The sequence below is a fragment of the Numida meleagris genome, chromosome 10, assembly GCF_002078875.1.
Source record: "Numida meleagris isolate 19003 breed g44 Domestic line chromosome 10, NumMel1.0, whole genome shotgun sequence".
Taxonomy (NCBI): domain Eukaryota; kingdom Metazoa; phylum Chordata; class Aves; order Galliformes; family Numididae; genus Numida; species Numida meleagris.
Window position 1 is genome coordinate 6,504,851 of NC_034418.1, and position 18,163 is coordinate 6,523,013.

Genomic DNA, 18,163 nt, shown 5'->3' on the forward strand with positions numbered 1-18,163 from the left:
CTGATTGTCTGAAGACGAGCAGCCTGTTCAGCACTGCGGGGCCCTACCTTGTCCTGCCCTGTTCCGGCTGCCACAAGGCAGGTGTCAGCAGGTGAAGGACTCTGAGGTAGCTCTCCTGTTAACCCACCGTGTCCCGCAGAGGGTAGCTCACATGCAATGCGGCTCTGACCATGCACAGCTACTTCACTGTTGTAATCTGAGCACCCTGCATTTTCTGTTTAAGTGGTGATCCTACTGAACTAATGTGTTTTTACCTGTGTATTGTGGTCTTATGTGAAAAGAAGATTATTTGAACTCTCAGTGATACATACATACATAGAGAGTTATTTTCCTTCACTTGCATTTTCTTTTCCAGTATGGATTAAGCATGTGCATTTGTGTGTCAAAATATGTATCTCAAGTTCCATGAAGGTGAGAAAATGTGATGTGTATATGCAGTAAAGCATCACAGCTTTGTGCTGATAGTGATTACTCAATATGGAGCCTGGACAAGAGAGGTTATAGTAAATGGTGGCATTTATGGAGAAGCAATTTATCCGTTCGTGTCACTCAGTCTAACAGCTGCATCTGAAATCTGTTGCCCTTTGTAGACTGATCCTGGTATTTGAAACATTATGAGAACTGCACTGTTCAGGTGTCCAGAATTTGAAACAAAATCAATTACAACTGCCATAGGTATGGGTTTTTATGGTCATAAGGTTCTAACGACAGCTGCAAGGGAAACCATCAGGAACTTTCAGCTAATGTTTATTTGTAGACGTTTCTATACAGTCTTAAAATAACAGTAATTGGTGCAGAAAAAGTAGGTACAGCATGATCTCTGCTGCTACAGGAAAGTAACTATACAGATAGATAGGTACTGTTAGGAATAAAAAAAATGAGATGTGATACAAAAATGCAAGTCATGCTTTTAGATAGAAGACAGTTGGTTTCGCTGCACTGGCTTCTAATGGCAATTTCTTCACAGGATGCTTCAGAAGTGATGGATTGAGGAGCACACGTAATGACCTGTTCCAGTCAGAAACTGCGAGCCTCAGAAGGAGTTGCCAACCAGATCTATAGAATGAGACGTGAGTGTATACGAGATCAGTGCTTGTACATTTTGCATGTCTGTCTTCCTGCCAAAACAAGAAAAAGTCAAGACTGCACATTTTCGAGGATTAATTATCCGAGATTTTTCTTTAATTTATTACCAACAGAAATACTGTTCACTTTGTTTCTATTTTACAGGGAAACCCACATAATCTTTAAAAGACATAAATAAAATGAAGTCCACGTAGGCTGTGGGACTGTGTAACAGCTGTTCATGTGACACTGTATCTTATCTGCATGTATTTAATCTTTCTTTTTTCCTGAGTAGCTGTCTCAATCTATCAAAATATTTGTAAATAGATTCAGTTTCTGGTGAAATTTGCTTTCACTAGCACAACAGAGAGACAGGGAAGACTTATGCCGTGTGGGAATGAAAAAAAAGCAAAATTGTTTTCCATTCCGGGCTGAATAGATCAGTCCTCAGGCATTTGCCATGAAGCCTGTGTGAATCTAGTACTCTCACTTAACAGCTACCTCATTTCTTGGAGGTGATGTTTCATTTCATCAGACAGACTTCTCCAAAACTGAACAAGCAATAAGCAAAATGGTAGGTGATGGACGGTTGCCCATTGCAGTAGAGGAGGAATTCACCTTGGCAAGAGGGATATGTGCGGTCTTGTCCTGTTTTTACCCCTGATCTGCTGTGTCCTTATCTTATTTTCCTTCTCTGTGTGATGGGTTAATTCCTGTATTTTGGAAGCGCTCTGTAGTCTGAGTGTGCCTGGGGGCTGCTGTGTGACAGCTTACTACTATAATGAAACAAATAAGCGGTAACAACTTCCTATCACTAAAATTGTAAATTTCGTATGCATTAGCCCAGCCTCCTTGTAACTGACCCTGAGTGTACAGGTAGGGGAGGAGGCCTCTTGGCCTTCCAAGTCCATCACTGCCTTTCTTGTGAGATACCAAAGATACCTGCATTAAACTCACCACACAGGAAGGAGTGACGTTAAGTCTTGATCAAACGGCAGTGAGGGCAGTTACCTCATTAGAAGGTATCTTTTAACTGCTCTCCAGAGCTATCCTGGAGGAAACGAATTCTCTAAATGCACATGACATAGGATCATTTTAGGAATGAAAGCATGCAGATATGTCAGCATTGCCCGCTAACATGCTCATGCAGGCTTGTCTAACAACTTCTGCACCGGCAGTCAGATCAAAACTGTGCACCTGAGGTTGTAGAAATCCACATGCTTTGATTGGACCCTGAATGAAGTAAGCCTTACAGCTCAAATCAATATATTGAACCTTAGCTCTGCCTATAAAACAGAAAATCCATACGTCAAGTCTATTTTTAAGCCCTGAACTATAGCAACAAAAGTTAGTTTCATGTGTTTGATAAACCAAGGTGATTTCTGTGTGTGCAGGACTACCTGGGGTCTCACGGAAGGGCTTGCAGGGGGAGGAGCAGGCTGGGTTAGTTGTGCAACTCCGTTGATGTTTCAGCCTGGGCTGGAGCTGCTTTTGGGGTGACTGAAGCAAAGAATCATTGTTTTACGCAGAGGCAGTACCAAGTATTGACTGCACTGTATGTTTGTCATACATTTTGAACTCGTGCTTCATCCTAAATTAGGATACAGGTAAGCCACAGCCTTGTTGCAGAGCAGAGCAGTAGGCAGCCACCCTGTCTTGGCTGAGACTGTTATGTCTGTGTCCCAGCTGGGACCACTGCTGCTCTTGGTGTACCCAGCTGTATCTTAAGGCAGGTGCTGAGGATGCAGTGAGACCAGCATTTGCAGTCACGTTAATTTAGCTTTGACCACTGATGTCAGAGCTGTGTGCAGGGACTTCAGTATAAGTGAGTCAGACCACTCATTATTTCACTGATGGGTCCTCTGGCATTCTGGACCCCATACTCACTGGTTAAGTGGCCAGATGTCCTGAAGTTGTTGCGTACAGCTGGAGAATTAACTGTCTGCCACAGAGTAATGGCAAAGGCCTCCCTGTTTTATTAGGATAAAACCGGCCGTTTTATTGACTGGCTTTTTGCCTTGATCGCATTTGCAATGTTACACTCGACCCATTTAAATAATTTCAGTAGCGAGCTGGATACTCTGTGAAAGCAGTTCTGATTTCCAGCCTGAAGAATAGGTAGCTGTTTAATAGAAACAGAGGAATAATTATTTTTCATATTAAAATGTGAATATGTGACAGTTCATTGTAACAGCTGACAGCTCGTTTTGCTGCAGGCAAAATACATCTTTGATAAAGTACACTGCCAAAATGAACACCGCACTATCAAACTGCTGCTTTTGCTACCTGTGTACAAGACACAGTTTTAGGTGATTGTACATAAAAGAATCCACTACAGATGCTGGAAACAGAAGTCAAATCAAAAAGCAGTGAAACCAGGAAGATGTATCAGCCTGACTCGAGTGAATCAAAAAACTGATAAATGAGGGATCCCCATAGCCCCAGCTGCCAGGCTGTTTCTCAGGCTGTGGTCTGTGGGACATCAGAAGGTCTTCTGTCAAACAGCTGTGAAAGGAAGAAAATCCCTTTTAAGAAAAGCCGGCACACATCCCTGCAAGTTGTGAGCAAATTGCATGTGGGCATGAAAGCAGCACTGTATATACATATTTTAATTAGTTGCAAACTAACTTTTTGTTGGCAGCTCAACAGAAGATGTTCTCGGGAAAATGAGATATTCCTTTGCTCCAAAGGTGCAATGTAGAAACAGCATTCTAGGAAATGCAGCTGTACTCCTGTGAACGTGCTGTCCTAGTCCACTATGTCTGCCATCTCCCCGAGACACTCAGCACAGGTGCTGCGAGGCTGCTCAACAGCCCCCACTCGAGTGCTTACCTTAACGACTGCACTTACCTACATTCATATCAGAGCCTTTTTCCTTTATTGGTTTTATTCCTTTCTGCTAAGGCAGAGCAAGTCTGCATTAGAACTGCCGTGCAAGAAAATGTCACGTAAATATCGCTAACCCACGAAAGCAGCAGGAGCTTTGCAGAGCGCACTGCCGGCTCGCTCTGTCTGGCCTGGCTCCGGCTCCGGCTGCAGCTGCCGGCGCGGGGCAGCAGGTGGGGCTGGTGCTGCAGCAGCGATGCGGGCTGCGATCTGGCCGCCAACGGGGCACGGGAGGGTTGTACAGAACGTTCCCGCGGACTCCTGCTTTCCAGCTGCTGCGGTTCGTGTAGTTTAGGGAAACGGAATTGGTAAATATCAGGAACTTCCACTCAGAAATGTGAAAAGCACCGGTCTTGTGGTCACAGCAGTATTTAGGGAGCTAAATTTCAGCATGAGCCAGTCACAGGATGGGAGTCTGGTTTGGGTGTCCAGCCTGATCCCCTGGCTGAAAGAGATTTTATGGAAGCAGTGCAAACATTTGCTTGCTGAAGTTATGAAAACCTCTTCAAAGCTTTGGAGCAAAGGGTGATTTAAGAGACTAACTGCCCTTTACCAGCTTGAAGTTTGATTTAGAGAGAGCTTTTTTCGTATGATTCATGAGAGCTCTATGTCCTTGGAAGCTCATGGGCTGCGAGTGTTACCAGGGCTGTAGTGGCATGCTGGAAGGCCCACAAATGTCTCCGTGCTCACCTACCTGGGAGAGTGCTGGAGAAGCGTGAACGCGTGCATGATGACAGAGCTGCAGGGGAATTTTAATTGAAATAGTTTCAGATGAGCAGGCAACTTTCAAAAGAAACAAGGTACTGGGACATATTTGACATATATGCAAACTAAAGTGATGTTTAGCAAGCTTTTTTTTTTAGTTTAGCAAACAAAAGGCAGTATGCCAGCAAACTAAATGAGAGAGTATTAATGTATATAACATAGCTTATTTCAGATTCTTTCTCCTACATTGGGAATCTATCATGATCCGATTGTATCAGTCCATTATCTCATTCTGTCTATTAGCCTTGTGCAACCAAACCTTTAATTAATGTCAGCTGTTATACCTCAGCTGACTTCATCAAGCTGTGCCAACACATACCAGCTGTACACATTGGCATCCCCCTCCAGCCCTGCCAACTCTTCGACCTTTCCTGGGAAAGTCCTCCTTTGTTCAGCCAGTTCTTGTCTTTCAGAGCTGGTTTAACATCCTTATCAGTCTCATTAAGTCTGCACTGTTCTTAGCTCTGATGGTTACTTCCTTATGATTTCTTATTGGTATTTTTTTTTCTGCTTAGGTATACTTAAGCATCTCTATCTAATTCAATTCTCTGTAGGTGACCTAACAGAAATACAACTGTTTAAAAATAAGCATTGTATCTAACTCCTTTGTAGCCTGCAGCATGTGGCTGAAAAGGCTCATATAAAAACCAGAGAAAATTCAAAATGATCATCTTGTTATTTTTCATTCTGGCTTGGACAAATACTTTTTTAGGAGCCACAAACTTCTTTAAACATATTAGACCTTAGAAACAGGAGCATAATATGCATCTCTACTTCCTTGCATGTCAAAGGTGCTATATTTTTGAATGTGAATAAAAAGTCTCATGATTCAGCTACTTAAGCACTGATGTTAGTCCAGCTTTCAGAAGAGCTTTGCTGCTGTTTGGACATCTCAGTGAGAAAACTACCAGTCCCTAAAAAGGTGGCTGAAAGTAAGAGGGACCACTGCATTCTTTGCTGATTTAGAGATGCCACAATGGTATTTACTCTTTCAAAAATCTTGAACTGAGTGGATTTGTAGTGGTTTCTATTTAAATGCCAATAGCTGCTGCTAAGTAAAAGAAAACACTGTAAACCAACGTCTCTGGGGAACTGCATGGAATGAATGTGTTAACTGTCTAATCTGCTATGCATTAGTATGAATTTGTGGGTTAAATCATTACTTGTAATCTGAGATTTACTGAAAACCTTCTGAAGAGAGAGCAGAAAGAAACGGCACAATTATTTTTGTTTTGCCTAATGAGCCTGGAAAAGTAGAAGGTCACCTGAGAGTGGAATTTTTCAAGGATACCAGCATTTCTTCATCCTATAGCAAGTGTCTCATAAAATGGCTGGATCTCAAGATGTGTTTGCTTCACTAATTGAAGGTCGTATTAGCATGAATGGATATAACCTTAGTCAATAACTACTGTTTTAATTCAATGTCAGTTTTCTTATAAAGCAGGTGGATGTTTTTTATAATACAGCCTCATCAAATCCAACACAGAATGGTAGATTCACATCTATGAATAATCTTTCCCATTTTAAACAAACAGAATGAATGACTTAAGGATGAATGAATAAAATCCGTATACAATAGGAAAGATGTAATAATGTGTGTGTGCATGTATATGAAACATTGCACCACACCTTCTACAATGAGTTAAGGTTTTGTTGATCTTAGGAGATAAAGATTCAATTGGATTATAATGTGGAGCTTCAGTGAAGGTTCCCAGGGTCTTAGAAATGAATGCACTGTTTATGAATATGGAAAAGGTTTCCTTGTGGGATTCAGAAATGAGGTGACAGTGCAGCAGCTGGCCATCAGGGCCGTGTGACTTTTGGAACAAGGGTATATAGCATCCATTGCTGCAAGCAGAAGTTAAAAATGTGGCGTATACAATCATTTGTTAAGTTGGCTCTGGTGCAAAATAACTTTTGAATCAATCCAGAAACACAAGAAGTAAAAATTGGTATTGTTTATGTTATATTGCAGGCAGGGATTTATTCCTTTGAAGCTTCTTGTGCTGCTGAGTGTCGGAAGCAGAATCCTTGCCTCAATGATCCATTGCTCCTAACCAGTTTAGTAGTTTCTTATGAACATAATACTAGTACTTCCTAGGTGCTTAGAGCTTTCTACATTTATTATAATGTTGAGAAGTGCTTTGAGAAGGGGAATGACTCAGGTTCATAACAATTTTAGATTCTATTTGAGTAGCAAGAGGTTAGGTGCATTTTTAGAGTATTTGGAAAACAAAATATTTTGAAATGAATCTTAGCTGATAAAACCATTATCCATAATCAAAATTCTCTGTAAATGTGCAAATGCTTTCCAGCATAATTACTTAGAATAGCTGTCTAGAAGTTACAGATAGAAGTCACCACAATGAACAGTGACCAAGTGTGAAAATGAGTTTGTGTTTAAAATAGTTCTGGCAGGCCCCTGGACTCAAATCACTTGATTTCATGTAGCTCTGTTTAGTCTTACTCTGCCAGAGACACTCCCCCCCGTTCCCCCCCCCAATTTGCAAGTTGTCTTCTTACTGATATGGGACATAACAGAGGGTTAGATTAATGACAGCTGAGATAGCAGCATAATATAGGATCTTTGGAAGGGGATAAATTACAGTCTCCTTTCAGTGTCAGTGTGTGACACTGGGAGACTCGTACACCACAAGCTGGGTTTCTTGCAAGGACTGTAAATATTCATCAGGGCAACTGGGATAACTAATTGCAGTAGGTTTTTTTTCCCTGTATTTGAATGAGAGGAAATTATAATTGTAAGTATAGTTAAAATTTGTTCAGCAAAAACAATTTGTGGCTATACAGGAGAATGCTGAGCAAGGAGATAACTGTGAAGAGATGCCTCACTGTTTCTGAGTAATTGGGCAGCAGGATCCCAATGCAATTTGTTTGTTATAGAATCTTCTTCACAAGACTCTTTGCTGAAATTTGTGGGTTCCTGAGATGTGACACCCTGCAAAATAAGCATAGGGTTTCCTGCAATTTAATTTTCTACTTTTCTACCTATTAACATATTTCTTGATTACACTTAAAGTTTTCAAAAGAGATGCTGGAGTTTCCCTGCAGTAAAATTATTACTTAAATCTTCATTCACTTGTTTGTGCACATAGCACTGATCTCTGTGGACAGAAGCAGACAATCTGCACATGCTTTGTTCTCTGTCCACAGCCCTGGCATATGCTCAGTGGCATTGTACAGACCAAGACATTGGTGCAAGCACTGGTTTCCCAAATGCTGTCAGATCAGAAAAATGGTTTACCAAGCTCTGGTGACTTATTTCTCATTGTTGGTTTTTATTTTGTTTTGCTATTTTAATAATAATAGGTCAGAGGAAGAAAAGCCTCCTTACAATCACAATGTATGCCATGCATAAACCCTAATTTACAGCTGCAGGGGAACACTGTATTCTGGATTACCTGTCAGATGTAGACAGTGCCTTTCACTCCAGAGTTGCAGTGAGGGAGAAATAGAAGGCTGCTTTTCTCTGCTCCCAGGTACTCTTCTACTCTGCAGTGCCATGATGAAATATTAATTACATTTATCAGAACAGGATTAAACGTGGAATGAATGATTAATTATTTGGCACCGGGATAGATTAAAGTTCTGTCCAGGGTTTATGTATTCATTAATTACTTGTTAAATCAAAACCACACTACTGTCTTTGGAGAAGCTGGAAAAAATTCAGCTGCGTTGGTGCAGTGGTTTGTACAATCAGTTTGTTTTTTGGTGGTGCTTTCTGTAACAAAATAATTGTCACAGTAATAGATTATTCTACCTAAGCATGATAAAGAAATCTTTACATGTGTAGTGCATGGTTTATTTCCTTGTGGGTTTTACCCTTTTATTATCTGTCTTGTCTGATGCTTTGAAATGGTTGCTGTCATAGGATTTAACATAACACATCCTTGATAAGTTTTTGCTATCACAACAGAAGGGAATGACTGGAATAGATTTACTTCTGCCCTTCAGCAGTGGGGAAACTCACTACCAAGAGAGCAGATGAGCATAAGCCTTCCCTGCCAGATGGTTACCTGCCCGGTGCCTCCACCAATGTGTTCAAACCACACCAAAGTGTTGTTACATGCTACATCTGTATTCTTTACCTGGATCATATTTATGAATATTCCTCAGAGAGAGCGTTTCTGAGCTGAAGAGATTTTTGAAGAACTTTGTGAAGTCTCCACTTTGTGTTGTCAGTATCGTACACGTGGAGATTGTGCTTTGTGGTATTTTCACTGATTTTTTAATTAGGAAGATGCCAAGACTGACTAATTACTGTCCTTGCTTGAATCTGTTGGCACTTTATACATATGGTGTCACAGACTGAAGGCTATCAAATGGGATCAGTTTTGTCCTGTTCTGCTTGCCTTAATGTCTTTATTGTTGTTATTATTTTACTACTGGTCACGTTATTCTTCATCGCTGCTCATCATATTATATAACAGCTGTATTGCTCTGACTGGCAGAATAGAGGGCTTCATGTTCTTTTGTGCCATTTATCTCTGCTTATATTTTGTGAGTGATGAAGGCCATCATAAACGTATATTTGTATGATGAATCCCTGTTTCTCCACAAAAGTCCCGTGCTTGTAATGTTCACTATTTAACAAAGTAAATCAGGATACAGTTAACAGCTGTGGGACTGAAGGCTTGCTAGAATAGCCAAGTAAATACTGATCCTTCAATTTTCTTCTTTCTCTGCTCTGATATTCTTATACTGCGATCTCCTGGCACTTCTATGAACATTATTGATGAGGGAACACTTCAGTTCCTTTCAAAAGCAGTGCATATTATTGAGAGTGCAGAATCAAGAGCTGTAGGTTTTTGGAGTTTACAAAAAGTGTAGGGATTGATTAAAAACAGAGATTCTGTTCAGGTCTATGTGGAAGTTGCAAAATAAAGAGAAAAATCACAGAATTGGTCAGAATCCCGGGTACTTCTAGAAATGAAGAATAGAGAAAAAGGTCAAAATGGATGAACACAGTTGAAAAGATTAACTTCCCCCAGACACCCCAGCCCACCCACCAGGGAATGCAGCTGTTTTGGGCATTGCAAGGACCACATGCAGCAACTGCAGTGAGCCTGTTCTCCTTTCAGGCAAGCCCTGAAATTCCAGGGCTTGATGAACAGTATTATGAATGTAGCACTACTGAGAGACACTAAAGAACATGTCATACTGAAGATGTGGAATAGCACACTGAATCAATAAACAGGCTTCTGACTAACTGGAAGCAGTGGGACAGATTCTCATTTGTTGCTCACTTAAATAAATCCACGAGTATCAAGAACCAAGTTGTGTTTCCCAGTGGTACTGCGTCATGAAAGGGTATTCTGTAACCTAAGGGTAGGTGACATTTTGGGGGAACATACCTTTCCTGCAGAGCATTTTCCAAGTTTTGGAAGCTCCAGGATTTGTGAGATGTCATGTTTATGAGTCAGTTCCCACTGCTGGCCATCATAAATTTAAAAAATATCACAACATCAGTTTTTGTATCCTGGACCGACTGTGTTGTATTGGTCTAAGTAATAACATTCTTTATTCTTAAGCTGAGAGCATTTTGTTTATGTATTCTCTCCACAAGGGAAAATATACTTCTGCTATCTCTGCAAAGCACAAGGGACAGTTAAATCTAATAAGTTAATCTAGACTTCTAGAAACAAAATTAAATTTTCAAATAAAGGCAAACTGACAGCTAAGGCATAAATCTTTTATTTAAAGTAGAAAATAAGCCCATTCAAATGCAATCAGAGAAGACAGATGTAGGTAAAAACAAGTAGAGATAGGATATATAGTGCATAAATTTGCTATGTCTGTATGATAGATCAAACAGGGTGACCTTAAAAATGTTCCTAAAACATCAGCTAAAATATGAAATTTGCATATATTTAAATACTGCTTGTTAATGTAAGATGGACTAGAAAGAATGTTAACACTGAAACTAAAATACAGCACAGGTGTAAAGTGTGCAACAGAAAGGTCACATTAGCCATCAAAGTGCCTGAAATGTAAATATTTACTAGCTCGGAGCTGGCAGCAAGTTCTATAAATGAGAAATATTACATTCCACTGTTTAATATATCTTTTCTGGTAAAATATTTATCTGAAAAAAAATCTTGATTTAGCAACATTTGTAATTAACTAAATGTTTAACATCATACATCCTCTTAGATCCAAATTACCTTAATGGGACTACTCACAGAGGTAATTTTCATAGAGGTAGAGACACATCTCTCTGATGAAAGATGTTATCAAGATCACAGATAAGGATGCTATGAAATTTTGTCTGCCTTTGGATTGGTAAAAGGAGGTGTTTATACTCAGATTTCTCAAGTATTTTTCATTCTCTTTTTCTGGGTGCAAAGCTATGGTAGATTATTGGGTTTGCTTAGGTGTGGTATCAGGCTGCTATTTGGAAGGTGGCATCTATTGGCCTATTCAGGAGAGAAAACATAACTTTTCAAGAGGACCTGATACTAAATTATAAGGAGCTCTTTCATGTACATATCCTCCTTGGACAAAAAGCTGCCTGTGTTTTCTTGATTCCTGCTCTCTCTTTCTCCCCTGGATACCTATTCCTCTGTCACCCTGTTGTCACAGCAGGGCATAAGGCATGCTGCTTCCCAGTATGGGATGTGTTTTGATCCAGTCCCCTCAGGTGTCTGCTGAAAGTCTCCGTCTGTTTTCATCATATTCTCAGAATGGGAATATCTCCAACTATGTAGGCAACAGCACGGGCACCTCTCATTCAGCTCTGTTATTCTTACAGAGTTTGAGACTGGCTGGTCCATCTGCTTGTCCCTAGAAGTACATCATAATTATCTCCTGGTTCTTAGTAAATCTGGGTTTTCTAGAGATTTCCACTGTAATTGGATCAGTCATTAATGTAGCCCAGATTTCTCACAGTATTCTGCTGAGATTACATCTGTTCCAATACCGTGACCCAGTTAGAGCCCAATATCTTTGTGACTATGAAAATCAGTTAGGAAAATGTTCCACGTATTTTGACATACAAATGCAGCTGAAGAAATGTAGTCAATTCTGATAGTATCATCTAGCCTCAGAGAACTGCGTGTGGATGCAGATGATTCTAGCTCTCTAAATATGGACATAGGTACCAATAGGCACAGGGTATGTAGCCTTTCAATTTTCTTGTTCGATGTTTTGTTCTGTTGTTTTGTTAGCTCATTAATGCTCTTTTCTGTGGGCTTTGTGAACAATTTACTTTTAAAGTGATAAAATTCTGAAAGATCTTTTTTGTATTCATTTCTAGGAAGAGTATAAGTTCTGCGAGTCATTGATTAGTGACAAATGCCATCTATGGAGAAGTTCTCTTAATCTTTGGGATGTCTCTTTTGAAGGTCACTTCCATTTATTAAAAGATTGCGACTGTACACTTGAATATTTCATGAATTGTCGGTATTGTTTCTGGCTTTTGCAATACTTCCCCACAGAAAAAAAAAACACAAAGGTCAGATAACAGATTTTTAAAAAGTTACCCAGAAAGCTACATACTGACCTAATAATATGTTGTCAAAGGTCAAATTGGATTGTTTCTGTCACATCTGTATTGCATAACACCGGATAAATTGAGGTGTGAGTTGATGTATATGGTGCAACATGGGAATACAGCTTTCACACTGACAGTCAGCTACTTGTGGTTGGTAGAGTTGTGTGTGTAGACCTCTGAGAACACCTGCAAATGTATAAGGTGAAAATACAAAAATAAACAATAGCAAATAGCCAGAGGGGCTTGCAATGAATTTGTCTAGAGAAGATTAAGCACTGGATTCCCTTGAATGTGTGGCATGCTACAGGTCTGAGGTCACTTTTCTTTGCTCTCAATTGCTGAGGAGTGTCATTGTCTGAGGAAGGTGGAATTTGGTGCATAATAAAAGGCATAAGTCTCTCACTGTTCCTTGCTGAGAGCTCCTCCTGCACAAGGCAGGGGTCTGTCATTCAATAGCAAAGGTCCTAGACTCAGTCTTCACTGATGATCTGTGTTTAGCTGTGTTAGGTTTGCAGTCTCACCCTGTGGGGAATAGAATGTTGAAGAGAAGGTCCTTCACACTGAGGGATTACTAAATCCAGGTCATCTACAAAAGATTTGGTCTGCAATAGAGACTTTTCTATATGTTGTTATAATAAAACATGCCTTGGCAGGAGACATTTTAGAAATGCTATTTTTAAGAGCACAACATTAGAGTAAAATTTTAAATTTGCCCTGTACTCCCAGCACTCTGAAAGCTGAACTCTGGTTCCAGGAGTCTATAAACTTTATTCATGTATTTTTTTCTTTAAACACTGACTTGGAACATTTGGCTGCTTTTCAGACTGGTTGGAGTTACACAGTCATTAGAACTTGCTTGTTTAGGGCAATGAGGCTCCTTTGTTTGCAAAAGGCCTGTTCAGAAAAGATGTGTTGTTCCAGCATGGTCTTTCCTATAGATTAGCCACAGTAGAGGACATGTATTGGAGCAGCCAAAATACATGTAGACAATTAGCTTTTCTACCAGAGACTAGTTTTGTTAACATTCCCTTGATTTGACAGCTGGAATAGATGAATGTCATTGCTGACCTTTTCAATTTTACAGCTTCTTCACTTTCATAATTCTAACTCCTGCAGCTGCAGCATGGAAATGAACTTTAATAATGTTCCCCAAACTCTTGAAAATGCATTACTTTCCGTTAAATTTTATAATACTCTAAACAATAAGAATCTTTTATATCACTGCTTCTTAAACTACAAAATAATTATTAGCAATTAAAAGAGCTGGACGTTTCCTGACTGCTTTCATGGAGCAGATCTGAACAATCAGACACTAGGTATCCAATTTTCATTGTGATTTATGATGACTGAAAAAATTGTTCTGCCCTGAGTTTTAATTACTGCTGGAAGATATTCTCTAGGTTCTTCTATTAATGTCTTTCATTTACCATTAGAGGGTCAAATGCTGTTCACTTTATTGATATGAATAATTCCACTAGAGCTAATAAAAGGAAACAGAGAGCAGAAAATAGTTTTGCATTCTAAATTCAAGACGTACAATTGTTTGACACGATGCGACAATGTAATGTTGTTCGAGATGAGACTCTGCTGTTCTTAACTTAGTTAATTATACACTAACTAACATAAACATCGATTGTGGTCAAATTTGAGTTAAAGAAAGGAAAGTGTTAGAGGGAATAATGCAGCCACTGTGGAGAATTTGAGGCTAAATAACTTGCATTTAAAAGTATTATCACAGGTCTTTTAGTCATATATACCTAACGTGATGACCAGTTTTAGTCCAGTTTTAACTATCCAAATTTAAAGCTAAAGGACTTAAAAATTGGGAAGCAAGGTGAAATTGTGTAACAGGTTGAGGCCAACCTTAGAAACTGCCAGAATCCAAACTGTTGGTGATGTTACTGGATGGGCTCTAGGGGGAACTTGAGCCTATTAGTGACTGTGTCTGCAGGACTTGTGGAGAAGCTCCCCACTAAAAACCTCCTGTCAGACAGCCTGATCCGAGGGGAATCTTGGTAAAGTTCACAGTGTATTAACCACTTTTTAATGTATTCTTATAGTCCTTTTGAAAGGCTTATTTCAAAGCTCTCATGTAGCTAATGGTTTGAGCCTCTTCTGAGAGTTCAAATATCCTAATGAGATTAACTCATTAAATAACTGCCCATCACTTAGTGTCTGATACTCTGATTCATTTGTTGCACTGGGAAGAGAATGTAGCCCATGCAAATGTAGACTATTTCTCTTTGAATATTTTTAGATTATTACATTTTCCATCCCAGTATCCTTTTCTATCATGTAAGTGGATTGGACTGAGCAGTAACAGTCTTTCTCCCTCCAGGTTGGTCGGGCAAAGTGACAGGTTTTGCCACCACGATGTTACCTCCTCATTTAGGAATGAGACTTAAGCCTCCCTATGACTAATTAATTAGTTGTCTCTCAGGGATGCTTACACAACCAGAATGGCAATGACTCCTTCTACAGAGCCAGAGGAGGTAAAAAGTAAAGTAATGTCACCTTGAATTTTACAAATCAACCAAAAACCATAAGGGAAGGGAATACATGTGAATATTTAATTCACAATTCAAAAAAGCAAAAACCAATGCAGATAACATAGGCTACTGCTAACTTGCATACTGGTTGTATGCAGGAGCTGTTGCTCACTTTAAGTTAGGTAGGCTGAGTCTTGCTCTTGCTACCTTGTTTGTGTCCCATTGGTCAGGGAAAGCCCAGGAGTCAGTGGTTCTTTGGAGAAGAGCCAGAAAGGAACTTGTTTTTGGAAAGGCTTGTGTGGGTAGCAGATGAGCTTGGCACAGAACTGGTCAGCAGAGCAGCCAGGAAGAATCTGGGCAGCATGACCTGTCTTGGCTGCTGCACTATGCTGGTTGCTCCAGTTTTAAGAAATAAAAACTCTGTCTCTGGACAAAGCACACAGATAATACCAAGGCCAGGAGATTCCTCTGAAGAACTGGCTGCCTGCTTGAGCTGCTGGCATGTTTTACCTTTAATAGACCTGGAGGTTCCAAGCAAGCTAAAAAGAAAGAAATGGCTGTAGCTGTGATCTTGCACAGACATAGGCAGTGGCTTACAAGAGCAGCCCTTGGAAAAATAGTAGCAGTCCCATTTGAGGAGTCCCCACATAACGCAACTATCAGAAAGGCATGATTTGAATGGTCTGAAGAGGTTTGGACCCAGTGGTTAATGAATTCATGTTTGAAATTCAGACAGGCACTGTTATGATGACTAAGACCACACTAGTATTGCGATGATGCTCGTGTATAATCAAAAGTTCATGTATAGCTCTTAAGATATAAAACAGTATTAGATGTTATGCTTTAAAGAAATGTGATGTGATTTTCCCTATGCTCTGTGCTTCTCAAGTGTTTGTCTACACTAAGTCTTTTTATGGTCGCTTTTTTCAAAAAGCTCTGATTTCTAGAAATGTGAAGGATGCTCTTTGAAATTTGTCAGTGGCGTGAGTCTGTCTTGCTTTTCAGGTTCTTTTGGTGAGCAAAGCTGGTCAAAAATACAATGTGAAAGTTTTGACTATTGGAGTGAAAATATAAACAAAATCTGTAATTCATTTTTTCCTGTTTCTAACCCATTCTACTGTTGGTTTAAATATTTAAAATAATGAAATTTTGTCTGCTAAATCAGGATAGAAAGTAAGAAAAAAGGGAAATGTTTCTGTCTGATCTTTTTGCATGCATTGACTGTGTTTACCAGTCATCTACAGAGGGACATCAAAAAGTTCTTAATTATCTGCACTAGGACTCAGTATATGCTCATCTCTATGATAAAAACCATCCAAACTATTGAACCTACTGAAGTAGACCCTTCTTTGGTTTTGGTCTGTGTTGTTTTTGTTGTTGATTTGTGGTTTTTTTTTGTTTCTTTTTCGTTTGTTTGTTTGTTGTGTTTTTATTATTATTGAATCAAGCCTTGCAAAAAGAAAAAAAAGAGCAATGCATTATTAACATAGCTTTACTATTTGCTCAATCAAATTTTTAGACATACTGTTTGATATAGATTACAGGACAGCCTTGACTGTGACCCTTAGTACCCTATATTGGCGCCCATATTGCATGTAATTTTACTATTTTTTTGTATCGTAGGATAGTTCGTTGTACTGTACTGTCCTCCACATACTTGCAATGTAATAACTCTAGTGAAAAAGTGGAAATGCCTCAGATTCCTAATGGTTTACCTTGTTTAGGCCCATTCAGATGAAATGTCAGTCAACATCTGTCCAGATGCAGTAGCATTTGTAATTGAAACAAAATAGAGAGCAGCAATACTTCATTGCTAATTTTTACTGGCTGTAGTCTTCCTTCAAAGGCAGCAGAAGGAAATGGAAAAGGAGGGAAACTGCCAAAGTCACATCTGTACCTAACTGTGACTAACATTATCTTTTATGTCAGATCATTAGCATACCCAAGAAAAAAACACTGGTGTTTGGTGCCAGCTGTCTGCTTATTACAGCAAAGGACTGGGAGAAGACACTGGGAATGAAATAAGCACTTAAAGGAATACAGTACTTTTGCATTATTAAGGTCTTTAGGTATTACTAGCTTTGCTTTGGGATAGTGGGCAGGAGGCAGCTTGGTGCAGAGCTGGGAAGCACGTGGTAATCACAGAATCATAGAATTTCTCAAGTTGGAAAAGACCTTAAAGATCAAGTCCAACCGCAACCTAACCATACTATCCTAACAACCCACCGCTAAATCACGTCCCTGAGCACCACATCCAAACGGTTTTTAAACACATTCAGGGATGGTGACTCAACCACCTCCCTGGGGAGCCTGTTCCAGTGCTTCACAACCCTTTCTGTAAAGAAGTTTTTCCTGATATCCAACCTTGTAGAACCTACTGTCAGTCTGCTGGAGCCAAAGGCAGATGCAACACTTTGTCAGCATCCTGTGCCAGCAGTGGTTATAAAGTGGTATGGGCTGATGAAGAATGGAGGGAGGCAATCAGTGGCTCACCTATAGAATGATTTTTATAGCAGAAGAGACATTTTGGCCATCTGGGTTAGTGGACAGAGAGCCTGATATTGTGTACACGTGCCTTGCTAATCTAAGAAAAGGGAAAAAAATATTTTTGAATGAAGAGGGTAAAAGTGGTAGTAAGGCTCAGGATCAGCCCCAGCAGTGGGCATCCCATTTCTGCCTTTGGTTTATTCAGTGAAGAAACTTGTTACGTCTGAAGTTTGATCACGATTTAATGCAAGAAGTTGTGTTTTGATGCTGGTTTTTTTTTTTAAAAAAAAGTGAATGTGTACTCTTATCTCTGTGCTTTTCACAGTTATGAATGATGGCAGATTTCAATATTACATTCAGAGTTACAGTGGTAAAGAATGTGTGCAGTACAGGATGCAGCCCATGATGTGGGATGTGCTCGGGAAGTGCGTAATAGTAAGATCTTATGTTAATAGCCTAAACCATTGATTACATCTGCTTTGATATGAAGAACGGCACTAACTGAACTTACATTATCATTGTGGCTGAAGTCAGGAACAGATTCACTGTATGACTGTTTTTAGCCATTCAGCTTCTGAATTATGTGTCTTTAATTGCTTTGGATTCCTGTTATTGATCTCTCATGTCAAAATAATTGAACTTTATGGCCAACTTCTGATGCTTATTGAGAAATCATATAATTACTTCCAACCATCTGTGAGTCAATAAAAGTTGAGTACATACCACTACTCAGATTGCTTGATGGATACATTTCTCTCCAAATAAACACAAGATGTACAATATATTAATAAATCTAGCAGAGCACAGTTATAAGTTACATAATTATATCTCCTAATACTTGCAATAATATAAATATGTTATGCATTTATAGATAAAATACACCTACTTCAACCCTGACCCTGCAACACAGGGAGAGTGCTGTGCCTGCAAGAGAGCCACCAGCACAGGTGCAGTGGTGTGC

The 18,163-nt window shown here is 39.6% G+C and overlaps 1 long non-coding RNA gene across 10 annotated transcripts in view; it reads right to left on the bottom strand.

Annotated features, from left to right (window-relative positions):
- The window catches only part of LOC110404369, a 41,484-nt gene continuing 24,051 nt past the window's right edge, over window positions 731-18,163 (bottom strand). For 3 of the 10 annotated variants that reach the window (XR_002442189.1, XR_002442188.1, XR_002442196.1), the window contains one exon: window positions 731-12,412. This is a non-coding gene — a long non-coding RNA (uncharacterized LOC110404369). The remainder of the gene's footprint in view (window positions 12,413-18,163) is intronic. The other 7 variants (XR_002442193.1, XR_002442197.1, XR_002442195.1 and 4 more) reach the window with 7 other exon arrangements.